General features: G+C 40.2%; 2 long non-coding RNA genes across 2 annotated transcripts; both read left to right on the top strand.

Moving 5' to 3' along the window:
* Positions 1-1,878: 1,878 nt before the first annotated feature.
* On the top strand, positions 1,879-9,059 carry LOC147002026 (uncharacterized). The gene is made up of 3 exons (XR_015044569.1): positions 1,879-1,934; positions 8,121-8,185; positions 9,010-9,059. It is a non-coding gene; the product is annotated as an uncharacterized LOC147002026 (long non-coding RNA).
* A 3,633-nt stretch (positions 9,060-12,692) lies between these two features.
* LOC147002025 (uncharacterized) lies at positions 12,693-16,004 on the top strand. Its single transcript, XR_015044535.1, has 3 exons — positions 12,693-12,741; positions 13,367-13,391; positions 15,922-16,004. It is a non-coding gene; the product is annotated as an uncharacterized LOC147002025 (long non-coding RNA).
* Positions 16,005-19,711: the final 3,707 nt, after the last annotated feature.

Genomic DNA, 19,711 nt, shown 5'->3' with positions numbered 1-19,711 from the left:
TTGTCCCAGACTTTAATGTATGTTGTCATTATTTAGGTGTCCTTTCCTGTGTCTTATGTTTTCTCTAGGTATTCTCTGTGTTCTGCCTTTGTCAAAGGTACACTGTTCTACTTTGCTTCCCATTGCTCTGAGACACACAAGAACAAGAGAAACTTGGGGAAGAAAAGATTTATTTCATTGTATTTTAAAGTCTTAGACCATCATTGAGACGAGTTAAGGCAGGAATCTTGAGACAGGAAGGTAAACAGAGATCATGGGCAACACTCCTTTCCGACTTGATCTCTGGCTTGCTAAGACACCTTTAATATACTTCTAAAGCCATTCTTTCCAAGAATAGCATGCCACTCACATTTGGCTAGAACCTCCTATATCAAGTAGCAATCAAGACAAGCCCCACACAGATTTCTACAGGCCAATCTGATGGAGACAGTTCTCCAATTTAGGCTCCTTCTTTTCAGGTGAGTGAGGCTGACAGTGAAGATTAACCAATACAAGTCACCACTTACAACTTGATACCCAAACACATTGCTGTTAAATACAAATCATAATCTTCTCTTTATTGCTTGTCCCCAAGATCTCACATTAATATCATATTACAAAAAAAGTCCCATGGCCTTCAAATAATTCTAACCATTTGAAAGCTCTTGTTCTTCTTAGAAATCCAAAGCCCTTTAGCCATAAGCTCTTCTTTTCTATGTAAAAGAGGTTACATACCTTGTTTTGCTTAGAAGGAAGAAACTTAGAATAAAAACACAATATAAACCCCAGAGTCTAAGACACATGCAATGCTCAATATGTATAACTCACTCATCTCCTGAATCCTGGGTAAGTTGTCCCTCTGTGGTTCTATGAGCAGTAGCAGGTCTTGTCTTGTAGACAAGAGAGCTCCACTTCACACCTGATAGTAATCCCAGTAGAGTCTCTGCTGCTGTATGAAACAACTTAGGCCTACACTGTCTGCCCTTCAGCAGGATCTTATAACCTGTAGCCCACCTATGAAGCTCTGAGGACTCAATGGCTGAAGTCGAGTTCCAGATGCTTCCACAATCCTCAAAATAAACTAGTCAGTTGGATCGCAACAACATAGAGTTTTTCCTGCCACCCATTTCTGTATTAGTTTCTTTTTGGTTTCAATAACAAAACAGCAGCCGCAAAAGGAACTTATGGAAAAAAAGAATGCATCTTGTCTTGCAGTTCCATAGGTAGAACCTTTAATGGTACGACAATCTGGGGATCAGAAAAGCCAGAACAGGAAGTTGAGAGATCAAATCTTCAACCAGATGTAGAAATTAGAACAGGCCTGCAAGTGGGGGTGAGGCTATCCACTTTTAAAACATACTCCCAGTGATGCAGTTTGGTCAGGAAGACTTCCAGACCGTAACATGCTATAACCTTCCTAAAATCCCACCTTCAACTGGGGACCCAAATGTTTAAATACATCTGCTTTTGAGATGCATTTCCTATGGAAACCACCATATTCTGCTGCTGTCCCCACTTTCCCATGGAAAAGTGATGTTGTAGAAGGCATGAAAGTCCCGAGATTCTACTGATGGTATTGAGGGTACCCATTGTTTACATTTTGTGTTAATAATAGTTGTATATTTTCTGGTATCTCCTCTGTGAATAAGATGAAGATATCTTGAAAATTCTTTTGATATGTGAAGTGTTAATTTCCCTAACTTACATGGAGAAGTACAAACATGGGACTTAAAACATTAAAATTACTATTGTGGTGCTCACTGAATGATAAAACCAAAAGGAAAGCTGAGATTGATATTTTGCAATGCATGTGTAATCCACTACAGGTACCAATATGTGAGTCACTCTCTCCACTTACTATCTTCTAGATACTGATTATAAGGTCGGCAGGGATTCTCCCACCAGCCCAAGTAAAACATCTTTGCACAGACCAACTTGGGAGAAATATTTTAGTGGTAAGTAATGACATTCCTGGTCATCTCAGATGGTCTAGGCACAGTCATGTTATTCTTTCTCCATGGCTTATAGTCAATTTAAGAGTCTTCCGAATAGGCAGAACCAATGATGAGGGTGTGTTGCTAAATCATTCTTTAAGCTCTTCTCAATGCTTTGACCAAATATTTTATTATTCATTCTTATTCTTTCACCCTTTGTAAGAAGAAAGTGTACTCTTTAGACAAAGAAATGGCCATGTCATCTAGTCCAGAGTTTAATGTAGTTTGTAACTGTCATCTAATAGCTGAGCCAAACGTGTTTCCTTCCCATGTCTCTGTCCTGCTGGTGTATTCATTAATAAGTATTTTTCATTTTTTTCTGTGTCCTACATCTTGTCAAAGGTACCTGTTAGACTTTGCTTTCCGCTAGTATGATAAACATATTGACTAAAAGTACCTTTTAGGAAGAGGCTCATTTCATCTTTGAGTTACAGGACACTACCAAGGAAAGTGAAGTCAGGGGCTCAAACAGCAAGCTGGAGGCAGGAACATAAGCAGAGGTCATGAAGGAATGCTGCTTACTGAGTTGCTTTCTCTGGGTTGCTCAGTCACTATTCTTACAGAAGACTGCTACATCTGCCTAAGGATTAACACTACCCATAGTGCTCTGGACCCTCCAATGTCAAGTAGCAATAAAGAATTTGCCCATAGTCATATTCACAAGCCAATCTGCTGGAAGCAACTCCTCAGGTTTGATTCCATCTTCCTAGGTGTGGGAGTAGACGATGAGGATTAAATGGCACTGTTCATATCAAAATGACACAGAAGCATGCCACTGTTGAATCATCGCCCTGCCTGGCTTTCTATGTAGTCTCATGTTGAAATAAAATAGTGTACAGTGTTAAAAGTCCCCAGTCTTCAAATAATGCCAACCATTTAAAAATTCAAGTTGTCCTAAAACTTCCAATCTCTTAACTTCAGTTTCCTGGGAAAACTCAACTTTTAAATGCTCCTAGTTCAAAGAAGCAATAAGAAGGCCACAGTGAAAAGAAAGGAAAACAAAACAAAACTCACAAGAAAATAATACAAGAAGGTCAATATCCAACATCGAGGAAGTACTCATCATCTTCTGCTTTTAAAAGCTTTCAGAGCTGTTTCCCAGACAAACACCCACAGCACTTGTGCCTCCTATTGGAGGCTCATGCCAGCTCCACTCCAAGTTCACTGCTTTCGGTATCCTGTCATCTCCAATATACAGAGGTCTCCCTGGAATTAGCTTGGATTTTCCCCCCATGGCCTTGCTTAGCCTCTCTTTAGGGACTCTGACCCACCCACTTCGTGCCACACCACAGCTTCTTTCCATGTGTGCTTCAATCCTGAAGCTTTTATGCTACCACAGCAAGTAGCACATTAGAAACTGACACATTACCAAGTTTCGGTGCCACTCCAGATTCATGCTTGGCCTCTCTGAGCCAGTGCTTCTGTGTGCTGACTTCAAGGACAAACTTCTTGGAAGATTTCACCTCAGGGTCCATGCTGGTTCTCTATTCATCTCATTTCCCAGCCCTGGCTACCCAAGAGCTATTATCCCTGTAAAGCACAGGGCTCTCTTCCAGAGTCCTAACCCAAACTTCATTCAAGTAGCTCCAAGGAGACTTTGCTGCTCTCTGAAACCCCACAAACCAAGATTTCTTCCTTGTCTTTCTTTTAGCATTATTTTCCAACATCCTACTCATGAGCTTATTCCATTTTAAACACTCAATGGTTCTTTCATGTCAAAGTTCTACATATCCATAATCCTCCATCAAGGAACATGGTCAGGTCTGTCTGTCACATCCATGCCCCAGCTTTCTGGTACCAATTTCTGCTTGGTTCTTTTTTGTTACTGTCATAAAATATCACATTCAAAAAGAGAAGAAAAAACCCGTTTTGGCTTTTGTTCCAGTGCTACAGTCTATTTGTGGGGGAGGCTTGGAATAGATGGGGCAGAAAAACAAGCCAAGATCCCATTTTCAACTACATCCAGAAAGCAGAAAAGATTGGATGGAAGTGGGGTGAGGCTACAACCTTACAAAGTTCAGACCTAATGATGTACTTCGCCAAGTAAGGCTTCAAGTCTTCCAACCTCTCCCAAACAGTGCCACCACCTATGGAATCGAATATGTAAATGCATGAACTTTGAGTGACATTTGTTATCCAAAGCACTGTATTCTACCCTTGGCCATAAGAATGTAAATAGGCATTGAGACATAAGCATGCCACGGTTAATCAAAGTCTTGCCTGTTTTTCTCCAAGATCCCATGTTGGTGTAATATAAAATAGTGTACAATGTTAAAAGTCCCACAGTCTTCAAATAGTGTCAGCCACTTTAAAGTTCAACTTCTCTTTCAAAGTCCATAGAAGCAGTAAGCGGCTTCAGTAGAAGGACATGGACACAGGCATCTGATAGAGAATAGAGCAGCAAAGTCATGCAGCACCACTGATGCATGGGGATGCTGTAGTCAGTTTGTTATTAATAGTACTTGTGATTATACAACAATTTTGTGAAAAGAATGTGAAAATTATCTTGCAGGTTATTTCTGGCTTACCTGTACAAGTTCAGCTGCACAATGTAAAAGTGTTTAAACTCTTAGTTTGGTTTTGATTGCATGATATGAACAAAGGAGAGCTGACGTGGTTCTTGTGTGAGGCAGTGTGGCTTTTCCTACTATAGGCACCTACCATAGACTCTCTCCACTGGCTGTCTCCCAGATTCCATATGGAAGAGCCTGAAAATTGCTTATGTATGGAGACTAGCCTTCAAGGAAATGACCATGGTAGGGGTAGATATTGGCCTTCCTAGTCAGATCCAGTGAGAAGGTCTGGGTGCAGTAGGGCTATTTCTTTGCTTGGGTGGTTGAGGCAGAGAGAATGGCAATTAAAGGTCTTCCAAGTGGGCAGAGGTGGTGACTGAACCATGGCATATTAGTTGATTTCCTGTTGCTGCCAAACTACCTGACTGAAAGCTTGGTAAGATTCCTGCTTATAGTACAAGGGGATCAGTGCACCACAGTGGAAAAGAGACACAAGGGGCTTTAGCAACTATAGCAGCTCCTTTTGAAATGTAATACTATTAGTCTTTTCAACTTTGTATATATTTATTTTTTTATTTTATTTTATCCAGGGAGCAATGCCATTTTATTTTTAGTTTTGATTGTTTTTTGTTTGTTTGTTTGTTTTTTATGGATTGACATGTTTAATATAATAAAAAATGGCTATCTTGGCGAAAGCGAGTTCTACAGATTCAATGCAATCCACATCAAAATTCCAACTGAATTCTTTTTTTTTTTATTACATCTTTTCCTCAATTACATTTCCAATGCTATCCCAAAAGTCCCCCATACACTCCCCCCTACTTCCCTACCCATCCAATCCCATTTTTTTGGCCCTGGCTTTCCCCTGTACTGGAGCATATAAAGTTTGCATGTCCAATGGGCCTCTCTTTCCAGTGATGGCCGACTAGGCCATCTTTTGATACATATGCAGATAGAGTCAAGAGATCCAGGGTACTGGTTAGTTCATAATGTTGTTCCACCCATAGGGTTGCAGACCCCTTTAGCTCCTTGGGTACTTTCTCCAGCTCCTCCATTGGGGGCCCTGTGATCCATTCACTAGCTGACTGTGAGCATCCACTTCTGTGTTTGCTAGGCCCCGGCATAGTCTCACAAGAGACAGCTATATCTGGGTCCTTTCAGCAAAATCTTGCTAGTGTATGCAATGGTGTCAGCATTTGGATGCTGATCATGGGATGGATCTCTGGATATGGCAGTCTCTAGATGGTCCATCCTTTCGTCACAGCTCCAAACTTTGTCTCTGTAACTCCTTCCATGGGTGTTCTGTTCCCAATTCTAAGGAGGGGCATAGTGTCCACACTTTAGTCTTCATTCTTCTTGAGTTTCATGTGTTTAGCAAACTGTATCTTATATCTTGGGTATCCTAAGTTTTGGGTTAATATCCACTTATCAGTGAGTACATATTGTGTGAGTTCCTTTGTGATTGTGTTACCTCACTCAGGATGATGCCCTCCAGGTCCATCCATTTGCCCAAGAATTTCATAAATTCATTCTTTTTAATAGCCGAGTAGTACTCCATTGTGTAAATGTACCACATTTTCTGTATCCATTCCTCTGTTGAGGGGCATCTGGGTTCTTTCCAGCTTCTGGCTATTAGTTTTGATTAGATATTTTCTTCATTTACATATCAAATGCTATCCTGAAAGTACCCTATACCCTCCCCCCCCCCGCCCTGCTCCCCAATACATCCACTCCTGCTTCTTGGTCCTGGCATTCCCCTGTACTGAGGCATATGATCTTCACAAGACCAAGGGCCTCTCCTCCCATTGATGTCCAACTAGGCCATCTTCTGATACATATGCAACTAGAGACACAGTTCTATGGGGTACTGGTTAGTTCATATTGTTGATCCTCCTATAGTGTTGCAGACCCCTTTAGCTCCTTGGGTACTTTCTCTAGTTCCTTCATTAAGGGCCCTGTGTTCCATCCAATAGATGACTGTGAGCCTCCACTTCTGTATCTGCCAGGCACTGGCATAGCCTCACAAGAGACAGCTATATCAGGGTCATGCCAGTAATATCTTGCTGGCATATGCAACAGTGTCTGTGTTTGGTGGTTGATTATGGTATGGGACCCAGGATGGGGCAGTCTCTGCATCGTCCTTTCTTCCTGCTCAGCTCCAAACTTTGTCTCTGTAACTCCTTACATGGATATTTTGTTCCTTATTCTAAGTAGGGATGAAGTATCCACACTTTGTTCTTCCTTCCTCTTCAGTTTCATGTGTTTTGCAAATTGTATATTGGGTATTCTAAGTTTCTGGGCTAATATCCACTTATCAGTGAGTGCATATCATGTGAGTTCTTTTGTGATTGGGTTACCTCACTCAGGATGATATCCTCCAGTTCCATCCCTTTGCCTAAGAATTTCATGAATCCATTGTTTTTAATAGCTGAGTAGTAATCCATTGTGTAAATGTACCACATTTTCTGTATCTATTCCTCTGTTGAGGGACATCTGGGTTCTTTCCAGCTTCTGGCTATTATAACTAAGGCTGCTGTGAACATAGTGGAGCATGTGTTCTTATTACCAGTTGGAACATCTTCTGGGTATATGCCCAGGTGAGGTATTGCTGGATCTTCTGGTAGTACTATGTCCAATTTTCTGAGGAACCGCCAAACTGATTTCCAGAGTGGTTGTATCAACTTGCAGTTCCACCCAGCAATGGAGGAGTGTTCCTCTTTCTCCACATCGTTGCCAGCATTTGCGGTCACTTGAAATTTTGATCTTTGCCATTCTGAATAGTGTGAGGTGGAATCTCAGGCTTGTTTTGATTTGCATTTCCCTGATGATTAAGGATGTTGAACGTTGTCTCAGATGCTTCTCAGCCATTATGCATTACTTCAGTTTCATGGCATCAAATACACTGCTAACCTCTGATATCATCAGGCATGGAATTGGTGCACATCCATACAGGCACTGCAGGCACTCAGATAGACATTCAAACAAAACAAAAGAAAACAAAGCCAAACAAAACAAAAACAAAAAAAACAAAAGAAAAACTTAATCAATATGACTACCTGTCTTGATTTCCAGATCTCATGTAATCCATGAAGGAGAAAAGAAATTTCATAAAGTTGTCTTCTGGACCTACATCATACATAGCATGAAGAAGCACACACTGCATTTACACAAACACACAATACAATATTAAGGTCACACATCATTAAAAATCATATACATTTAATGCATGTGGGATCTAGATGCTGGACAATGGAGTTAAAAGAGGTCTGACTGATACCTAGAAGGAAGTACCAGCTGTCCTGATGTCAAAGTATTTTGAAGAAGTAGCAGAAACCTATCATTAACATTTATTTCATTGTCTCCTCAATAAAATGTTTTCAGGTAGCTTCAGATTCACATTATATAGAAGGGCAAAACTTAGGTTTCTATTTCTCCAGTTCTTCTCTTAAAATTGTTTTCCAGCCAAGAGGGTGATTTTGCATCAGCGTGACCATATTTATTAATGAACTATGTTCATTCAGCCTGAATGTTTAGACTAAATCCAAAGAATTCTGTCAACATCAAGCCAAGAGCCCCTGTTATGCACTAAGTGGTATAACTATGCAATAGCTAGAGCTATTTTGTGTTCTTCTAGTGGTGTCCGTCAAGCGCCAGATGAAGCTTCCCCAAGTCATGGAGACACGTACATCTCTAATGAAGGTAAAATACCTTTTTCCTTTTCCTAAGACACAGAAAGGCAAGGTTTAGGATTCCTTTATATTCTATTTTATGCCAGCAGAGTGATGAATCAGGTAACATACACTGTAGGTATTCAAGAATATTTTCAGTAAGAGGAGGATCTGGAACAGGATCCTGTCATTCTTAATGGAGGACTATATACAAAAATGTCAGTGCCACCTTCTACAGATTGTTTTCAGGGGGCCTTTCTTATGACAGAAGGTTTTTTTGTTTAGATTAAAACTAGAGCTGTTTTCACTCTAAGGTTGGCCCATATTACCTGTTAAAAGTTTGTTTCTCTCAAAGTATCGTCTTATCTTTCTTCAGGAGATTTCTAAGACTAAGGCAGTTGGAAAGTATTTCCCCAAAGATTGATGTGGTAAAGGATTTTTATGTCCATGATAAGGATATCGAGGCACTGAGATTTTAAAGCATGAGGTTAGGGTAAATAATCCAGACACAGAGGCACCCCTTAATAAACAGGGATTCATCTTCCAAGAGCAGGCTCTCATAATAGTTCTCTGCTGTATCCCAACAAAGCTTTAAGAATCTCCTAGTATAGGACAAAGAGGTAAGATTGTCTGATATGGGCTAAATGGGCTGCAGTGTGAAAAATCCTATTTTTATTTAAACTGTACCCATCCTCAGGTGTTTTGTCATAGTATCACACAATGAGACTAATATAGAATCTTTCACTTGACTACTCTTCCCAGTCCTGTCTACCGCTGCTCAAAGTGTCTACAAGAACCATAGACAAACATAACTCAGTATGATCTGATCCTAAGAGATTTTTCTCTAAATTGCAGATTCAGTCCAGGAAGCAGAGATTCCGTATGTATTCTAGAATGTCTTTCTTAAGACACATTGTAAATATGAATTAAGCACTTACTAGACCATTTTCTGAGTGACCTGATAGCCACGAGAAGGGCAAGCATAATTTAGAAAACCTGGTATTCCAAGAGACACGCTGACGGTCATGTGTTTTTAGTTCTGTCATTTCTTTTAGTAGCCTTTGGATTTTGTATCACAGATCATATTTGCATATGTGTCCTTCCCCAAAATATCTTCATTTGCCAGTCAATTTTGTCTAATTGGTTAATGAAAAAAATTGAGGGTTCACACATTAGTTGTACCTCACCACAGATATTCTCGATTTCGTTTCTCAGCATGTATCCTGTTAAAGAAGGACCTACCAGGACATGGGGGCATGTGACCAAGAGTGGTAGCTAGTGAGCACAAGAACAAAATGTTTTTCCAGATGGGAGGTGTAAAACTAGCTTTCCTCACTATAAACTGTGCCTTTTATTCTATCAAGGTTTGGGTAGAAATTATGGAGAAACCCTAGCTTTCCTGAATAATTCCAACACACAGTGAACTCTGAACAGTACCTTAGCTGTCTTGGCGGTCAAATCTGAAAGAACATCCATCCATTCATTGTGCTGGAGATACAAGTTTAAAAGCTAGAGAAAGCCCAGGTAGGCCCAGTGTGTTTATCTTACAAAAAACTGGCCTACCATGCAGAAGGCATTGGGTTAAATCCTTAGCACTGCATAGATGGGGAGTTGGTGCACAGTCTTCTAATCCTAGCACCGTAGTGAGGAATGCATGGTGATCAGTCTGAGGCATTTCCTGGTCAATCCTGGTTGTGCCAGGAAACCCTGTCTGGGAACAGTAAAACAGCCACCAGAAACAAAACAACCCAGAAAAATAAAAGCCTTTCTGCTTCTTGTCAAATTGATTTTGACAATGGGAGACTCTACACCAGAAATCATGGTGGGCAGGTGTGGTGAGTGGGTTTTTACTTCAACATGGCTTATTCTAGACAAATGCTTTAGTGCTATAGATGCTATTAATGTAAGTCCAAAAGCCACACATTTCAGACTCATGTCCACTACGTAATAAATATGGTCTCATTATTTGGACCGTACTTCTTTTCATGATGAGTTATACTTTATGCCTGAAGGCTACTTCGCCTCACTGCTGCTATTCCCATCTTGGCTATTATGAGTGTATAGGGAGCCAGTACACTCAGTAGATGTATACATTCACCATCAAATAATGTGATTTCATGTCACTATTTTTTTATATGCCTTGTGACTGTGGGCACATATCTAAGTTGACATCCACTACAGATTGTTGTGGTTAAAGGCAGATAGGAATGTGTGTCTTGTTCAGGATTGAAGTAAGGATAGTAGAGTTTGTAGTTTAGAAACGGAACTTTGTTGAGGAAGAATGCAGATGAGAGGTGCATACTCAGACTTATTGAAGGCTCTGACCTTCTCTGGGACACTTCTTCATTATGACTTCACAGACAGTGTGGATGGCAGTAGTCATCTAGAAAGTGATGTACACAGACACATCCATTAAATCACCAAATCACCAGAGTTCTTGTGTTGTTCATTGAGTTTGAAGGCTTATCCAGAATATATCAACTCAAGGGAAATGCTCTCCCCTGACACTATAATATAACAGCTGTGTTAGAATGGCTGGAGTCAGAGTCATTGTGGGGTCATTGGATGGTAAGCATGGATTGCAAAAGGAGGCATTGGATCTATCCAAAGTCTGTCTTATCACTTCTCTTGGAGAAAATTGTTAGTATTTAAATTAGGAACTGAAAAAAAAAGTAGAACATCTATTCCTCTTCTGAGTTTTTTCTTCAGGGTAATTATGTCAAAGTGGAATGAAGACAGCCTCCTGCCTACTTCTCTATTTGAATGTGATATTATACAGTCTTCACAGGTTATAAAACATCATGGTTAGGTGAAGAATGAAAAGAACAGCCACTGCCTACTGGTCTGAAGCTGGACCCAACCACTGCTGCCCTGCTGACTCTTCAGGCATTGAGCAGATACCTGAGAGCACTCCTTTAGGCCTAGTGGTGTTTTTTCTGGCTTTATGTTCATTTACTTTCTAAGATTCATCATGCTAAATGTAAGTGCTTGGGCTATAGTGGTCATAGCACCAACAATGCTGTACCCAGAAGTTGTGTAAGTCTCACTAGGTTTACATGGATCTAAATGGATACCTCACACACTGTGTCCCATTGATACTCTGTAAATACTATGTCATTCCCATGAACTGAGACCTTACCATGCCATACTTGTGTTAAATGTACACCGATATTGTGATATTCTGAAAGTAACATTATTTCAGAAAAGTATGATTGAAAGTCACTATTGAGATCACATGGTATCCACATACCAGTTGTTAGATTTTCTTGGTTTTGTTTGTTTGTTTTTTTAAATTCCATTGATCTGAACCTTATTTGTTCTGAATGCATTCCAGTTAAAGCTATATTGCGAAGGCTTCGTCTTCGGCGCACAGAGTCCTCCAATATGGTTCTTAACAGATCAATTGCAGACATTGCAAGAAAGGACTGTGCAATTAATAAAGGTACGGTTGATATTCAATACTTGGTGTGAAGTACGTGCAATACTAATGCTAACATGGAAGAGGAGACTCTGAGAGCCCCACCAATATGTAAGGAAGTGTAGACTCCTGGAGAGTAAGAGAACAGGAGAAATCGTCTTCTTCAAAGATGAACTCCTCCCTCTACCCCTGACCTCATTGTCGGATAATGAGCGATCAGCTCTGAAAATCATATCCATACAAGTAGCATCACATACACTGAACAGTTTGTATTTACATCCACCTCACAAAAGGATGACCCAGGAAAGGAAAACTAGCAGGAGTGAAAAAGTGTGTGATGGTTATTTTTAAAATGTAAACATGTCAGTATCTTGCACTCATCAATAATGTATTGTGGATCAAAGGTGAATAATTTAGTGTCATTACATCTTGTGCCTGATAGTACATTAAATTTCTTGAACAATGTGTACATGTCAAGATCCAAATTCTATATGCTGTAGTATTTATAGTCTATATAGAAATATGATTCAATGGCTAGCTGTATATTTCTTACAGTTCTTGGGACCTGAGTGAGAGTTCTCAGATCAATATGAAGGTGAAGGACAGAATCAACTCCACAACTTGTCCTTGACCCCAGACAGAAGCTACATAGCATGCATTCTTACATATACACTTTGGATGTGTACCTCCACGCACAGTGATAAATGAGCAAAGTAAAAACATAAGATGATGGTAAATGATTACAGAATCTACTTATGTTGTTGTGTAGAGGTCGGAAGAAGTTAGGGGAGATCTAGAAAGTCTTGAAAGCTTCCAGAAAGTGATAATAATCTGTCATTCAACACAAGCTTTACTTAGTGTTGACTGTATCCAAGGTGGATTATGTGCCAGGGCTTTTAGAGTCATCTTATTTAGGAGAACAACATTTCTTCTGGAGATCTTGCACTGCTCTCCTTTCCCAGGCTGTGAGTATGGTTTTATAGAGCTTCAACCATGTTTGTTAATTATACGCACTGAGGCAAGACATATAGACTATATCCAGATGTCCCTGTCCCTGCCAACATGAAAACCCCTACCCATGACAAGTGATGTCATGAGCTGAAAGTTCTTTCTGCCCCCTAGATTTGAATGGGGAGGAGCGAATGGAGGCAACAACACTGGATACTAAGGTCAGATGGCTTTTCCTTTTTCTTAGAAAGATTACTTTCATGAGACAACTTCTAGTTTAGATGAAATCATGTATAAGAGGCTGACAGGTTATTGTATGGGGAAAGGTCCGGTTTCTTCTGCAACTGTCCTCTTGTCTTTCTGCTGGGTGTCTTTTAAGATTAATACAGGTGGAGTGAGTTTCCCCAAATATTGATGTGGCAGAAGATTCTGAGGTCCATTAAAGGACAGTGAGGCAGTTAGAACTTTCAAGGATGAAGTTAGAGTAGATAATTGGGCTGCAGAGGCACTCCTTAGAAGGGATTCATCTCAGAGCACCAGGTTGTCATAATGTTTCCCTGCCATGTTTCAAAGTAGCTTTGAGGGAATTCTTAGCAGAGGAAAAAGGGATAGGTTTGCCTGACCTGGGCTAAATGGGCAAAAGTGTAAAGAATTAATTATTTTCTGCACACAGTACCCTGCCTCAGGTGTTTTCTAAGAGTATCATAAATAGACTAATATAGAACTTTTGACTTTGCTATTCTTTCCAGTCCTGTTTACCACTTCCCTGAGACACTAGAAAAACCAAAGACCTGTGCAAACATCTCATTATGATCTGGGCCTAAGTGTGTTTTCTCTAAATTTCAGGTCCAGACAAGGAAGAACCGATTCTGTACGTATTCTGGAGTGCCTTTCTCAGGACATACTGTAGATAAGATCTGTGTTCTTTTTTTTTTTTTTTTTTTTTTTTTTTTTTTGGTTTTTCGAGACAGGGTTTCTCTGTGTAGCCCTGGCTGTCCTGGCACTCACTTTGTAGACCAGGCTGGCCTCGAACTCAGAAATCCGCCTGCCTCTGCCTCCCGAGTGCTGGGATTAAAGGCGTGCGCCACCATGCCCTGCTAAGATCTGTGTTCTTACTCGTTGTCTTTGTCAAGTTCTCCACTCTGTATTTCCTTATAAACAGATTTATTTCCATTTTCGAGAAATAATCTTGTTTCCCATTCCCATTTCCTTTAATCTCTCCCTCAACCTCCAACCCATCCAACTTAGTGCGCTTTTCAATCATTCCTTGGAAAACAGACAGGCAGGAAAAAAAGAATAAAAATAAATAAAACAAAGAAAAAGCATGAGAAACACACACACAACTGTTGAAACACAGAATGAGAAACCATAACATACAAAATATACAAAAAGATTATTAAGATAGAACAAAACTACATGAGACCAAAAAATCTACTAAAATGTCAGTGAGTTATTAATTTTTTTGTTTTTTAGTGTGCGTGCATGTGTGTGTGTGTGTGTGTGTGTGTGTGTGTGTGTGTGTGTGTGTGTGTGTTGGATCTATTGTTGGGCCAGGGCATATCCGAAGTGTGGTTTATATATCCAGTGAGACTCCATTGCAGAAAGCTAATTTTTCCCTTGTAAGTGGTTGCAGTTGCAGAGAGCTTCTTGGTTAGTAACTGGAGCCCATGTCCACTTCCCCTCTAGACCCAGGGACTTGTCTGGTTTGAACCTGTGGATGCTGCCACCATGTCTGTGGGGTCCTATTGGCTTCTTATTCTTTTCAAAGCAACCGAATAGCAATAAGATTGTGAAGTTAGGTAAAACAACAACGGATACACATCCTGGTCATGTGTATGTTGTTCCTGCATTCACCTTAGTGGCCTTGAGATTTCCTGTATCAGAAAATGTCTTTATGTGTTTTCTCCCAAAAGATATGCCAATTACTCCTGCCAATTTTGTCAATGAAAATATCAGAGACTATGCTTTACCTGCATTACTTAGTTAAAAGCTCATCATAGCCATGTATGGTGGGTTCATTTCTCTGTATACCCTGCTATAGAATCACCACCCAGGACAGGAGGTGAGTGTCCAGTACAAGAGCAAAATGTGTTCTCAGTTACTTGGTATAAACGTGACATTTTTAGTCATAAACTCAACTTATCTCCTCATGGAGACATGAGCTGTTATATTTCAAGGATCCATTCAGCTTTCCAGCCCGTACCCAGAAATAATCCCACCTATAGAAAACATGAGCAGTTCCTTGTCTGTTTCAGTGATCAAAACCCACAGGTAGGAGCTGGGGATCAGGTGACAGTCATTCACAACTGTGAACGATGGAAAGCTATGGTGTGCAGGTTTTGTGGTTTTGTTTGTGTTTTTGATATGTTATTGGAATACCAGACTTTCACTCAGGGCCCTCTGGGTTTGATATTCAATAGTGCATAATGTGGACTGGATGTTCATAGGTTTATTCACCTCCCACTCTAGCAGGGGATCTGGGATTATCAGGAAGTCAATCTCATTTTCAGATACTGTCCTTTCCCAGCCAGGCAAGCCCCAAGACAATACCTGAGAGACCTACTCACTATGGTCCCTTACACTACTTCTTTGGGAGGAATGGTGACGTTTTGTAGGAGGATTTGAAAAGTGGGGCATCCATGTTTGTTTGTTTGTTTGTTTATTATGAGCTACTTTGTCACAGAGACAGTAACTTCTCAGGTAACGTCTACAGTGCCTTCATGTTATAACTCATGTCATAGTAGGAGATGTTGAGTGCTTTCTACTCTACTGATGCCTTTCTTCTGTGAAGATAATACTTCTATGTCTGTGAACTATAAAGTGTTACATTGTGTAAATAATGAAAGACACATGCATAGCTCCTTTCCAGAAGCCAACCAAATACAGTCTGTGGTTCTAACCATCACCATCCAGCTGATTTTCTGGTATCCCCAAACACAAGAGAACACCTTTGTGGTGCCAGTTAGGGACTTTTTAGGTTAGGTGCTGTTAGGGACTTTTTCTTCATTTGCCTTTTTAGTTTCCTTAGAGTTAATATGCATTCCTAGGAAGCTGTATTGTTATATTTAGAGAGTGTAGAACTGAGCAATTGCACAGAAATCAGTGTGTTCACATGGCTCTGAGAGTGATGTGGATGTTGGCTATCTCACACATTCACACTGCTCTGTTGATAACTGTCTCTCATCCATGTGAGTTGAGACCTCCCCTACACTGACCATGCCACATCTCTATTAAGTGGACACTGACTTCCATAACTTTCCAGAGGTGACATTCTGAATCAGACGAGCATGCCTGCAAATCAGTAATGAGATCAAACGTTAAAGACAGAACAATTTTTTGTTTCTTGTTTGTCTCTAGTAAATCCTGTGGACCTAAGTGTTTCTGTTGTTTGTGCATTCCAGTTGCTGCTATGATGAGAAACCTTGGAATTAGCTGCTCTGTCATCAACTGCATAAGACCTGTAACATCGTCTGTGATTTTAGCAGAAGAGGCCCATGGCCCTAAAACTGGTACTGTGTAAATTTAATAATTACATTTATTATCAGTAATTGTGGATGATATTGTATCCCCACTATAAAAAGAATGAAGGTAACTTGTAGTAGTTCTAGTATGGAAGTGGTTCATCTCCCTAGCCCACCAGTAGAAGTACAACCACAGAACTCAAAACCATATTTAGACATCTCTTTTGGTTCTGATTACATGATAAGGAACCAAAGGAAAGCCGAGATGGTTCTTGTGTGAGACATTGCGGGTACATCTGTGATCTGTGTGAGTCACTCTGTCCCCTGGCTCTCTTTGAGACATAACTGGCAGTGATACCAACTCCAATTTGTCTAGTCATGACTTACTGAAAAGCAAAGACCATGTTTATGGTAGGACATGGCACTGGTTGGATGCTGAGTGAGGGCCTTCCACACAGACAGACAGACAGACAAATAGACAGACAGACAACATGATGTAACTCTCGGGGGATCATTCTGTTTTGTTGTTTTCCTCCTTGCTGTGCACTAAGAAGAAGCACTGACGGAAGGAAGTGTTTTCTGTCATGTTTGAATCCCTGGCACTGGCAAGGATGGCTGGGTGGCCTTGTTTGTACAAGACAACTTTGTCTAGTTGCATCCACATCGAGGAGGAAACCTAATAAGCAGAAGTGGGCCCAGGCTCCAGAACCTGAAGTTTTGTCCCTTGTACTCTTAACCACTGATCCATCCCTCCAGCCGAGGATGCTCCTTGGAACTCGCTAACTCAGCACATGCCCCACACCCTAAAGCTTCGGCACTCTCCTGGGGTAGCGTCTCGTGCAGACCCAAACCAGAACACACAGAGATTGCCCATGTTATGCCCTATAAGATAGATACAAGGTAGAAATCCAAGGACCCACTTTCTTTTATTGCCTTTCTGTCACCCTTTTTCCACAAAGGAACAAAGCAAATTCCAAGTAAAAAGAAATGACTATGTTGTATGGTCAAGTGGTTTTCTGTGTGTGTGTATGTTAGTAAACCAAAACCCATTTTCTCTGCCTCCTTGTCCTCCAATTGCTTTCATTAATGATTATTTTAGTTCTTTCTATCACACCCCAATTATGGGAATCATGCTTAGGGAATAGGGACTCTGTTTTGACAAAGCTCAAATCAGAATGAACATATTTCATACAAGGAAAATTTTTGAAATCTTACAAAAATATTGTCTAGGGACTGGTAAATAAGATGGAAAGACTTATTTGTTGTATGAAAACTCAATCAACAATAAAAGAATATTGATTCATATGTCCCTTTTACTATGTTTTTTGAGGGCTAAGGGAATCTCATTTGAAAAAATTCTTGCTTTGCAAACCTTCAACAATTGGCCCACATCTAGAGGGAATAGCCCTCATATCTGTGAGGCCTTAATAATATAAGATGGAAAATTTTCTTTGCCTTACAATAATGGAAATCATGATATACCATGATAATTCATTGTATGTTCTGAGGTTCATTTCATTCAAAAAGAAATCTATGGACCTTAGATAGGCAAGTGCAACCTTCTGTTGAACAGTGCTGGACTGACTATTAAGAATAGATACTCTTGCCAATGCAGGAGTTATTTTTAAACTTTTATCCAATTCTGCCAAACCTGAATCTGTGTGAAAGTAAAATTAATATTTTCCAGGAAAAGCAGAGATAACTCGTAGAATACCAATCACTGCAGTGCTCTGTCAGAGTACCGACACCCCACTCCTGTGCTCATTAGATCTCACACTAACAGGACAGACACATGTCCTTCAGTTGTGACAGGTGTGCCCCTCATGGAGTCAGCCAGAGATAGTGAGGCACATATCTGAGCTCCTGAAACACTTAGGTGAAGTAGCCAACCTGGGAATCAGTATGTGACTCTTAATTCTCAGGTTCTAAACTTGACCTGTGTTCATAATTCAGGCCTTGTGGTCTTTAGCCACTATACCAGATAGATCATCTATCTTATGAGTAAATTTCTGCAGTCTATAGAAATACACACAATAAGGTGAATCCAAAGCAACCTAGCCTAGGACATATTTTGCTACTGAAATGTCTCAGTTCACCATTGTCCTGATGTTCAAATCCCATAGGAATATCCAAATGAGATAGGGATTGTGAAGTCTCACCATTTGTGATGCTCACACTGAGTCCTGGGTCACTCCTTTCTCATGTTCTAAAGCTATTTAAGAATGGAGACACCCTTTAGTAATATTCAAAGTCAGAGTAACTGTGACCTTACAAGAGCTCTGTAGCTCTGTGAACTGAATACTCTGGGAGAGTGGCAGTATAATAATAAGTAGGTAGTTCAGTGTTAAATGATGGCTCTCCCTTGTGGAGAGTCTCATGGGGAGCTCCCTTATCAATCCTCAGTGGCCCATGGGTGCCACATCACCATACTTCCTCCATTTAGTGTGAGTTGGCTGGATGAACCTGGGCAGCTGCGTCACACAATGAATAGAAGTCATGACACGGTAAAGGGAAACCAGAGGGAGAAATAAATGATATGCTATGTAGCTAGATTCAGTATGTAATGATATCAGTATGTTGTGCTACTCAATAAGACATTGTGGATCAAGGAATGAATACTTGAGTATCATTACATCTCCTGGATGATATATTCATATACCCTGAACAATAGTATGTGAAAATTACCATCCTATGTGCCAATCCTAGGTTGGCAAGATGGCTGAACTGGGTAAACATGCTTTTTTTCCAAAATTCATGACCTCAGTTTGATTCCAAGAACCCATATAAAAATTGAAGAAAAGAAACAACTCCCCAAAGTTCGTCTCTGAGTCACACACATTCTATGATATGTAGATACATACACATCATATGCACACATATGCATAATAATAATAATAATAATAATGAGAATGTAATTTTTCCAAAAGATTTGCTTATTTTATGCATGGATACAGGATATATTAACATTGGTCTGTGATGCGTAAAATACATTTTGTGAATACGTAGAAAGTATTGTCATTTTTCTTGAATTAAAAATGGTCTGAAGAAGTAATTGAAATCTGTGATTTAACATATTTATTACAATGTTTACTAAATTATCCTAGGTTTTTTGTTTTTTTGTTGTTTTTTTCACCAATGCCAAAAGCAGCTTGGGATGGAAAGGGTTTATTTAGCTCACACTTCTAGATCACAGTTCATGATACAGGAAACTCATGGCTGGTGCTCAAACAGGAATCAATAGGCAGAAACTGAGGCAGGGACCTAGGAAGACCATGCTTACTGGTTTGCTTTTCCACACGACCAAAGGAGTCTTTAGAAACTGTTGGTTCTATCCAGTCGGACGACCACTATATTTACCTCCAAGCCTGCTAGAGAAATTCATTTTTACAACTTCTCTTTCTCTAAGCCACTTGTGGTACTACAATGTTTGTTGTGTTACACACACACACACACACACACACACACACACACACACACATGGCAATGGCAGCATCTGCAGGGCACATCCACATGGTGGCAATGGAGAAGCCATGCCTCCATCACACTGCAAAATACCTTCCTCCTGCCATCTGTCTTTTCATCTAGGCTGCTATCAGAGCAGGCATTCTCATAATGCCGGGTGGATCTTCTGGCATTAAATAAGGCAATCAAGACAATTCTCTAGGTGAGGCTTGCTATTTATGTGATTCTAATTTGTGACAAACAGGCATTAAAATCTACCTTAATACCA

The sequence above is a fragment of the Mus caroli genome, unplaced genomic scaffold (assembly GCF_978045245.1).
Source record: "Mus caroli unplaced genomic scaffold, Mus_caroli_1 scaffold_11, whole genome shotgun sequence".
NCBI classification, from domain to species: Eukaryota; Metazoa; Chordata; class Mammalia; order Rodentia; family Muridae; genus Mus; species Mus caroli.
This window is presented reverse-complemented; position numbering and strand designations above follow the sequence as displayed.